The sequence below is a fragment of the Perognathus longimembris genome, chromosome 5, assembly GCF_023159225.1.
Source record: "Perognathus longimembris pacificus isolate PPM17 chromosome 5, ASM2315922v1, whole genome shotgun sequence".
NCBI classification, from domain to species: domain Eukaryota; kingdom Metazoa; phylum Chordata; class Mammalia; order Rodentia; family Heteromyidae; genus Perognathus; species Perognathus longimembris.
Window position 1 is genome coordinate 41,666,368 of NC_063165.1, and position 10,707 is coordinate 41,677,074.

The 10,707-nt window shown below is 39.4% G+C and overlaps 1 protein-coding gene across 27 annotated transcripts in view; it reads right to left on the reverse strand.

Moving 5' to 3' along the window:
- Zbtb20 (zinc finger and BTB domain containing 20) overlaps positions 1 to 10,707 on the reverse strand; it is a 748,243-nt gene that overhangs the window by 74,709 nt on the left and 662,827 nt on the right. For all 27 annotated transcript variants that reach the window (XM_048346657.1, XM_048346652.1, XM_048346655.1 and 24 more), the window contains one exon: positions 3,451 to 3,551. The gene's annotated coding sequence lies outside the window, so the exon portion shown is untranslated. The remainder of the gene's footprint in view (positions 1 to 3,450; positions 3,552 to 10,707) is intronic.

Consider the following 10,707-nt stretch of genomic DNA (forward strand, 5'->3'; position numbering starts at 1 on the left):
CAGGAAATTATTTTGCATCTCTGAAATTCATTTTGCATCTCTGAACTTCATTTTGCTCATCTGTAAAAGGGAACCAATAATACCTATCTCCTGGGACTGTTGTGAAGAAGAAATGGGATGAGCCATGTGATGAAGTAGCAAATAGGGTCTGGAGCACAGTAAGCACTCAATAATGGTAGCTCCTTTCAAAACATTCTTTCTGCGGTTTTCATCACATTAGCTATATTATGACATTGCCTTTATCTTGGGAAATCGCTTTAGTATCTAGATTTGGGGCAAGGGCAAGTGGATTGTTATTGTAGCAAAGGTAGAAAGACTGTTAGCATAAGCAATCTCTTTAATACTCTGATCTCACTGCATTTTCCTTTTGACACCTCCTTTCTATTCACATGCTTGTCACTGCTGTGGCTGTACCAAGAGCTCCTTGAAGTTGAGGGTCAAGCAGGCTGTACTTGGCCTATAGACGCCCATCAAGTCAGAACACGATGGCTTATTCATTGAAAACAACCTACAGTGCTCTTGCTTATCGTGCTTTCTTACAATTTATCTTTTCATGACTCGGCCTAATATTCTAACATCAATTTAAAATGTTTTCATGATTAAAGCATTTTATTCTCTCTCTCTTTTTTTTCTTTACCTTTCACGGCAGGGCTGATTTATAATGCTTTATATTGTATTTGTCCCTCATTGTACCAGTCAAGAAATAGTTGGCATACATAAAGGCTTAACTGAAAAGAGTTTCATGAAAGGATGGTACAATGAGGTGTGTAGATGAGGCTAAGGAAACTTGAAGAGGTGATGAAGCACTTGGGACTAGAAACCTTGGAGCACTTTTAATCTCAGCTTTCAAATACTTAAACTGAAGGATAAAGAAAGGGCAGGGTGATCTTAGTCCAATCAGAAAGGGGCTTGAACTAATAAACAGCCTAACTTCTCTTTCCTCCCATGCTCACATCTCTTGCTGATGCCTTCTATCCATCAGATTGAAAGGCAAGCCACAAGACAGCCTGGATTGTGCAGTGCTGAGGAGTCTCCTGGATTGTACATCAGGGAAGAGGATGGCCTGGTGTTTGATTAGGGTATTAACAAGATTCATCAATGCATCTATTCTTCACCTTTCCTATTTCTTTCACCTTTTTCTTTTAAATACACTTTCTGAAGAAAAAAACAAAATAAGATGAAATGACTAATTTTTTAGCTTTCATGTGCCCATTTTGTCGTCAAGAAAATAAAACCTACTGTTATCCTTAGCCAAGAACAGTGGCTGACACATACTAAATGCCCTGTAAATTTTAGTATTTGTCCCTACTGTGCCAGACTCTATGTATACTTCATTTAGGGAGGACAAGAGCCTGCGTGATTTGGCAGGTAGTGTACTAAAATCTCACACTTCTCTTACCCGCATCCCAAGCTTTGAGACTGGACCTAGAGCATTGTCAAGCCACAGGAAGGACATACTTTGGCAAACAGTTCACATTTTAATACACCCCCCTTTTATAGAGAAAAGAGTTTTTAGTATCATTTCTTTGCTGCATGTAAGGAAGCTGACTTTCTGAATAGCAGAGGCTGCAAGGATTTTAACCCAATCTGCCCACTCCCTAGTGCCCACAGGTATTTCCAGTGGCAGAAGCAGGTGCTTGTGGAGGACTTCACTGAAATTCTCAAGGAACATCAGATTTTTGATTTGTAGGTCTGGATCTGGATTCTTTGCCACATAGGAAGGTAGGAGTGGTAGGAGTAGGCTATTGTCCCTGCAAAGGATTCAGAAACTAAAAACCAGTTTGCATCCTAGTGTGGTTGTGCTACTTGCACCAGCATAGTTATTCTCTGATGAATAAGAGAAATGCTTGGGTCTGATCATTTCTAAAGGACTCCTTAGAAATATTATAAATAATGTAAGTAAACAACATATGTTCATTGTATGGGTATGAACCTCTATTTTCAGTCTTCTCTCCCATCTAAGTTCCCAGTCCTTTGAACCCACCCATACTACAGAACACTGACAGTTCCCACCACTATCCTGGCCAGGTCAGTGTCTGTCAAGTAAGCATCAACTACCATCCATTACAGTGCAGGAGACTAAAAGCATTTTGGGTAAAATATGATACAAAACCTAAACAATTCTGGCTTCATCTCCTTGGGTTCAATTTATGCCAGAATGGCTAAAGACAGCAAATATGAATATGAAAATCCTACCTGAAGCCTACGAGGGATGTTAGTCTCCCATGTTTAGAATTTCCCAGTAACAGAGATGTCTGTAAAACACCATCCCATGACCTGCCTCACACCATACAGGAAAACTTGTGGATACAACAACTACTATACATTTTCATTTTAAAATGTATAATGTATTTTGCATGCATAGCTTATAAATATTTCCTGCTTTTCTAGAGAAAAAAGAACATATACTTATCTGTCTGTTTTAGCAATAATCAGTAAATCCTTCATATCACTCTTTCGTGTGTGTGTATGTGCCAGACCTAGGGCTTGAACTTAGGACCTAGGCACTGTCTTTGGGCTTTTGTAATAATTGGAGGTCAGAGTCTCATGGATGTTCCTGCCCAGGCTGGCTTCAAATTGCAATCCTCAGATCTCAGTCTCTTAAGTAACTAGGATTATAGGCATGTGTGTACAGGTGTGAGTGGTGTACCACTCATCATTATTTTCTTTTTTTTGGCCAGTCCTGGGCCTTGACTCAGGGCCCGAGCACCGTCCCTGGCTTCTTCCCGCTCAAGGCTAGCACTCTGCCACTTGAGCCACAGCGCCGCTTCTGGCCGTTTTCTGTATATGTGGTGCTGGGGAATCGAACCTAGGGCCTCGTGTATCCGAGGCAGGCACTCTTGCCACTAGGCTATATCCCCAGCCCCATCATTATTTTCTTGTAGGTATTACATGTCCTACCTCAACTCATTTTTGCTCATTTCTTCCCAAGGATTGTATTTCTGCTTAAATGCTTTTCATGAAAAGAAAAAAGCAAGCTACACAGAGCCATGTACCCAGAGGGCACGGCTGAGCTTCCATGATGGCTAGGAAATATGGTAGAAGGAGCCTAGATTAGGCTTAGCAAGGAATTGGGATGCATCTCAGTCATAGGTGGACAGAGGTAAGCAAAGTTAGCCCACAGATTTTATCAGGAAATGACAAGTTACAATGGGATTCATCAGAGTAGGACCTAAAGATGATAAGCAGCAGACACATGGAAAATAGCTGACTATACTTGGGAAAGTGGTATAGATGACCAAGAGGAACAGCAAAGCCACTAGGCCAGGAGGGATAGGAAGGATGCTGCCCATGACATTCTGGAAGCTGAGAAACACCACAGGCACATCTGGGCTGAGCTGGTTCCTTTGCTGCATCCAACACCTAACATTTGATCTGTTTTTCCAAGTGTGTGTGTATTTAAATTATGCAAAGTGAACTAAGAAGGCTTCATTGGTGTAACATACTCACAGTAGTTTCCAAACAAATGGTGTCACTCTTCAGGTAAGTCAGTCCAAGGCTTGGGCCTAGTGCAGATGTTCATTGGGGCAGGGGACAGAGAGCAGCCGCATCTAGCATAAACAAACAACAAAACAAGGTTGTTAAATAAGGAGGCAATGGTGATGCTGGTCATCTATACTGACAATAATTCAACTGTGGGACTTGGCTGTGAGGCTGCTTTTGCATCTTTGCACCAGAAAGTGGTGAAGCATGGAAGGGAAAAATGGAGAGGATGTCATTCAGACTCCATTTTCAGTCTTTCTGCCTGGCTGCCTGTGCGATCTGAGATAACACTAGCACCTTTCAGTTTATTTTTGAGGCTCTGATTTGGAACAAAAGTCTGGCAGTTAAGGTGAGTGGGAATAGTGTCTTTCAGTCTTGTCACAAATGCTTCTTCTGAGGTTGTTCCAGTTATTACTTATTTATTGGCAAGTGACATAATTCTACACACTTGTGGCATGTGACATGTTTTGATCTAGGTACACATTGTAGAATGGCTAAATTAGCATTGCATTGGAAATTAGTATTAGTATTGCATAAGAAATTTATATTTTTGTACTGACAATGGTTAAGATCTACTCTATTAGCAATCTTCAGTATATGATAGGTTGCTAATAATAGTCACTATGTACAACAGAAATATCTGGACTTATTCTTCCTGTCTAACTAAACTTTTGTATCGTTTGGCCAATATGTCCACAGATGCTGGTAATTATGATTTGACTTTCTGCTTCTCTGAGTTCAACTTTTTTGGATTCCATATATAAGTCATGTCTCTCTAGGCCTCGATGATTTCATTTAATGTAATACTGTTCAGATTCATCTCTTGTGGTAAATGGCAAGCTTTATTTCTTTTTAAAGGCTGAACAGCATTCTACTGGGTGTACACATGTATCACAGTTTGGGTATTTTTGATTCCCTTTGTCTTTCTTGCTCAGTTTCACCTATTGTAAAGCTACTGAACAACATGGTCTAAATAAGCTCTCGACTTCTCTCCACTCTCCAATGCAAAGTCTCCACTTCCTTCCATATCTTCCAAGTCTCCGGAGCTTAGCCTGAGGGGATGTAGAAATGACTGTTATTTGTCTTAGAGCCTCTAACTCCTTGGTGTTTTTCCAGACCCTGACTTTTTGTCATAGTAGGCCCCAGTCACCCTTTGTTCCTGAAACTCTCTGCCATTGCACGAAAACACGGAATTGTCCTAACTTTCCGCCTAGATTGCTCTCCGTTTGCTCTTCTGCCTCCACTGGCTTCTTTTTCTTTCACTGTTCTCTTAATAGAACATTCCTGAATATTGTCCTCCCCTCAGGCTTTGTCTAGATCCACTCTCCATGACCTCAAGAAGCACTTCTCAGCAGAAACTATTCACATTTCTATCTTTAGTTCGTGTTTGTCTTCTGAGTTCCAAATCCCCATTCTAAAGAACAGCTAGTTACTGATATAGTCATTCATTTGTCCATTCAGTGTTCATGCAGCATCTATTAGGCACCTGGGAAAGATGAATAATTCAGTTCTCCAACTTTGAGAAGCTTAAATTTCCATCAAATATTACCAAAGCTCTTCTAGCTCCAAAAGTTTAAAAGAAAGTTTATTGCCTTTCCCTCAAAATCTGACTTTCCATTCTCTCTGTTGGTTCCATCTTTATCCAGTTGCTTGGGTATATGACTGAGGATTTACCTTTAATTCCTCATTTTTATTTTCTTCCTGTATCAAATCACCTGCCAAATTCTCTGGCTATGTTTTTTGACTTTATTTATTTTCTATATCCAGCATAAATGGATCTTGTTGCCACCTACTATCAGGACCTCTGAAGATGTGCCTGGACTGTCTTTGCTTCTAGTTTCTCTTTATCTCATCCTTCACATCAACACTGCATTAACTATCTAAAGTACCAACCTAAACATATTCTTCTTTTCTTCTCCCTTCGCTTATTGGATTAAATAAAGGCTTCTGAGTTTGGCATTCAAGGTGACTAGACTGAAGCCTCTTATTTTTTGCTCTTCTCCCTATAGTCCATTCTATATTCTAGCAAAGTCTCACTCTTCCCACCATGTACATGGCCATTTTTCTTCCGTTACCCAGTGTCTACATATATCTTGTTTATAAGCCAAGTAAATGCCACCTCACTTAGAAAGCATTTCCCAAAGGGAAGTGTCCTCCCTAAATCCTTAAGCACTTTTCACTCTACTACCTTTGTATATTCTACTGATGCTAACAACTATATAATTTGTCTTCCTCTTCCATAAGTGCATGGAATAGAGAGATAAATCTTTACTCTGTGTATCACTGGGGCTCAGAAAATACTACTCCCAGACGGAAGGGCTCAGAAACAGCTTGAGAGCCAAAGTTTCTCTCTGATCCTCTCTTGTCCTGTCTTCTCTTTTTCTTCCCCTAGTATAAGCTATAGAAACTAGAAATTCCTTTCCACAAAGCAGGAGACAGAAATGAGAACCCCTTTTCTGAAGAGCAAGTCATCATGATTAAAAAAAAGTATTCTAATTTCTCCTTGCCTGGCCGTAAGGAAATTTTCTGACCTACCTTGTCTGACAGTAGATCAGAAGACCACTGTTTCAGAAGGGGTCCTTGTCTATAGCCAGGTGGACGGACTATTGCACAGGCAGGCCAACAAGAATCTGAACAAACAGGCCTTGCTGCGTTTCCCTACTTAGGCTATTATCGTTAGGTCATATCTTTTTGTCCAATCATATTTCTACCCAGCTGCCCATGCTTCATCAACCCTAACCATAAAAATGAACATCTTCAGGTTTTCATCCTGAAGTCTTCTGTGTCACGTAAACTGTGAGCACATACATTTCTAATGTTCTTCTCTTATTAACCGGCCTCTTGCTATAGGGGTGATGTTAGCCATGTCACTCTCCGATGGGTAGGCCAGGGGTCATCTCTTATTTGCATCTATAGTGCTCTGTGTAGTGTGTAATCCTGTGCTCAGCTGGTATCTACTGGAGTGAATTGAAAGGACTAAGGAAAGCATCTTACTAAGAGTCATGGGAACTGAGGATGAATAAAAAATATCTGAAAACTCATCTACCCCAGTGCTGTCATTTTTTTTTTATAAGAGACAAAGGGAACTACTTGCCACTGTCCTTGCTAGTAGATGAACAAGGAAAATGGATGTGAAAGGTCACAAATCTCTAAATCAATGCTTGTTTAGAATCAACAGGCCCATCAAACTGTCAATAGTGACCAGAGAAGACAGTAAAAAGTTGGAATAAAATACTGTACTCCAAAAATTAAAAAAAACAACAACAGCAGCCACCCTCCTTTACTTATTTGCCACAACCATACCAGAGGAGTACCTATCATTTTATTAATAATATGTAAAACAACAAGAAAGGTAAAATTTTAAAACTCAGAAAAATAAATTCTCATAACAGGGATGATAAACTCAGGCTGAACTTCAGAATGAAGCTCTCACATTTGGGGAAAGTTGTAGGTTGAGCTGCAGCTTTTGGTGAAAACAGGCTGCAGTAGTACCATGATTGGATTCATTATTTTATAGAAACGGATGACTGACAATCTTGCTACGAAAATCACTTATTTTTCCAACTAGCTTTGCCCAGTGTCTATGCTCTAGATTTTCATGTATTTTACTATCTTACATGTTGAAATATATAGGTGACTGCCCCAATTCGGTTCTCAGTTTCTTGCCTTGTTCTCGTTCTTTGTGATGGAATAAACAGGGTCTGCTATGTTCTCAATCATTAATGTAATCATTTTCTCTCCCCTAAAGATAAAAAGCCCACCAAAGAGCCCAGGTAAGAACAGAGCTTATTTCACGGAGAAAAGCAGACTGTTTGTTCTTAGTTCTTTTGCCTTGGCTAGAAAACCTCCCTCTGAACTGTGAGCCCATCGTATGACAGGGCTTCCTCTTTCTCTTTCAGGTGAGCACTTAACTCAATTTGACTTACCAGAGGAAAAACTTCGTAATTTACTAATCAAACTCTTTTGGCCCCTGTAGTGGAGTCATTGAAATATTTATTAAGGAGAAAGACCTCAAAACAGCAGATTGCGTTCAAGTGATCTTTAGTCTTCTTTCTAACCCACTATAGGTTAGAAACTACCAACACTTCACCAGACAAAACTTCTCTCTCTTTATTCTACCACCAGTACGTACATTGAAACAGCAAAGGAAATTACTGATCAGTATGTCAGGTATATGCAGATAAAATTGATCTGATATCATAGAGATTTTTCACACGATTAGACAAGTGTATATTTTAAATATACCTAGTACTGGTCCTAACTGTGCATTTTACAATTAAGTAGGGCCATGATATTTCTGTTCTTAAACTTTCTCTCAGTCTCACGTCTTGCTATTATGATTTTACTTCCAGTTTTTGGAATTAGTCATCTATACCCATCTTCTTGTTTTCCCTGAGGCTCTATTAATCAGAGATACTGCAGGTGTGTCCTGTTTTATTGCTTAAAGTGTGGCTATACTCTAAAGAAGACACAACGAAAATGATCTCATGGGGCTTTATACTTATTCCCTTTTAATACTTTTACATGCAGTACACTCAGTTTTGAGGTCAAAAGATAATTTTGAGGGGCTCTTTGTGTCACAAATTCTATTTAGAATCTGGAAATCCAGTTGGTCTCTTTGCCCATGACATCAACACTGTAATAAAGAATCTGGTGTAGGGACCTAGCTGGCAAATTTCTTGATGGTATCAAAGGCAGAAGAGACTGAGGATCGACTCTCCTCAGCCTGGTACACTGTCAGTGTCCCTATAGATCTATCTTGAAAGCCCTCAGACAGCGAAGCTGTTATGTAACATACTGCCACATATTACTGTAAGCAACCTAGAAGTCTTATTTTGAAGGGCCTTTCCTATTCCTTAGAAACCACACAAAATCATTCTTAAATAAGAAGGCATTTTCCACAATTAAACATTACAAAAACGTTAACAGTGACTAATGATGGCAACCACTGATTGGAATTCTAATTTTTTAAAAAATCATTCTTACCTCATCCTCCTAGCCATGCTGTATTAGTGTACCCATTGTACAGATGAGAAAAGATGAGACTCAGTGAACTCATATTGAAAATTAGATGACAGTGAGGCCAGAATCCAAAGGCAGATGTCTCTATCTCTTTTCATATACAACAACTGTTTCAATACAGAATAGGCATCTTGTAGCACTAAGATGTTTATGTTATGTTCATAATGTCTAGAGGCAATGGGAACAGAGACCTCAAGAAAGGGAACTTTTTCTGAACCTATCAATAAGCACATTTTTTTCCTACTTCCTTTCCTAATTGAAGATGAGAATGTCTTCTATCAATCTTAAACTCTAATGAGCAAATGAATCACTCAGGATTTCTGATTCAGCACGTATTAGGTGGAGTCTGCGATTCTGCATTTCAATCAAGCTCTCGGGTGATGCTGACGCCACAGGTCTGGGTACTGTAGGTCTTGTACCTGACTCGCTCCTTCCTAATAGGGTTTGTCTTTGAAGTATCAATTAGAGTCTCTAACTTGGCTAATTGCTCAATAGCATGATTGGCTTCTGATTCTGGGCCACTTGGTTGGTTTACCAGGAATTAGACAAAAATCAAGGCGCTTCTGGCATTTAAGCACATTGTGAAAAAAAATTGTTTTAGGTCCCCTTGGGTTCCCCCTAACCTTTGAAAATTGAAAATGATAATGGCTCAAATATGCAAAGTTCCTATTTTTCACATTATTGTTATTTTTAACAATAATTATCTAGTAATAATTTAAATAACACCTTTCCTCTGAGAAATTCAATGGGCTTTACCAACCTTAATTGTCTAGCAGCAATTCCCAGGTGTAGATAAAGCTGTCTCAAAGATAACAGTAAATTTAAAATTGTTCCACTTCCCTCATTTCTTAGCCCCAAATGTAGTAGTGAGAGGTTACTAATTGGCAAAGGCCCACTATCTCATAATCTGAGGCACAGGAGATTTCATAAAACAAGGGTAAATGCAAGAGATAATCAGTGATAGGGGAGAATTGAATGTGTAAGAAAAACGAGGAAGAGTTCATCAAGGAGTAAGACTAAAGTAAGAGAAAGTAAAGTCAATGTTCTCACATGAGTCATTTAACTTCCAGGTGGCTAAGTTTTTCTGTCTTCAAAAGAAGGAGGTTGAGTTCAAAATTTTAAGGTCCCTTTAAATTCTACTAGTCCCTTGAGAAGAAAAAAGTGGGGGAATTAAATAGCTCATCAGCCTGTTAAACCATTAAACCCATAACAGAAATCTCTTTGACTTTTAACTTTGTGAACTAATTACCTGAAGCAAATTCCCAAGTCCATATCACTAATGCCATGTCTCTGGAAATTGGTGAAAAGACCAGTTAATGAATGAGGCACCAAAGGCATCATGGCCAAAGTAATCAGGAATCCCTATCTTTAGCTTTCTGAGACTTGTAAGAACTGTTTCACTTTTCAAATTTCACTTCCTTAATTAGCCACTAGTTAATGCCCATGTCCAGAAAAAAATACCTCTGATGGCTTGAAGACCCCTGGGATGGCCCTGCCAACAGAAAGCGAAATCATAGCACTACTGTTTGTCACAATAAATCTATGTTAATTTTCTCCACTGAGACCTCTCGATTCCTTTTTGACAATTCACAAACTGTTAATAAGAGTTGCACATCCTGAAAGTCTTCGTGTTTCAGGTACAGCTGGTTCTCGTTTAAAATAGGAGCTCTTTGGGATCAGGTGATGTACAACACCCGAAGGCTTTCTGTTTTTAATGAACACCTGGTGATGTGACCCTTTCCTCTGGGCTCCCTCCCTCTGCCTCTGAGTCATTTTACACCAACTCTTGCTGTCTAGAAAGGCTCTTAGGTCCTGGTTATAGTGTCATTTTACACTCTGTAATGAGGATTCTGACCTCAACATGATTTGTGACACAGCATGTTATTTGGTATTATCACAGTTTTCTTTATATCACCCCTTGCATATTCTCTGGACTCACCACTGTATTTTTTGGTGAAATGGAAAAACAGGTAACACAAAGTGACCGTCACTGCCCTTTTCCTGATCCTATCACCTCAGTAGCCAATTGGTTACCAATAACTAAATGCTTAGTGTATGGAAGCATTGTAACTTTTCACTCATTCATTTGATTTCTTATAATTACTCACTGAAGATGAGAATTCTATTGCCAGTTTATAGATGAGAAAGCTGAAACTGTTTAGAAAAGCCAAGGTTATTAGCCACAGGTCCAAAAGCCAGAGG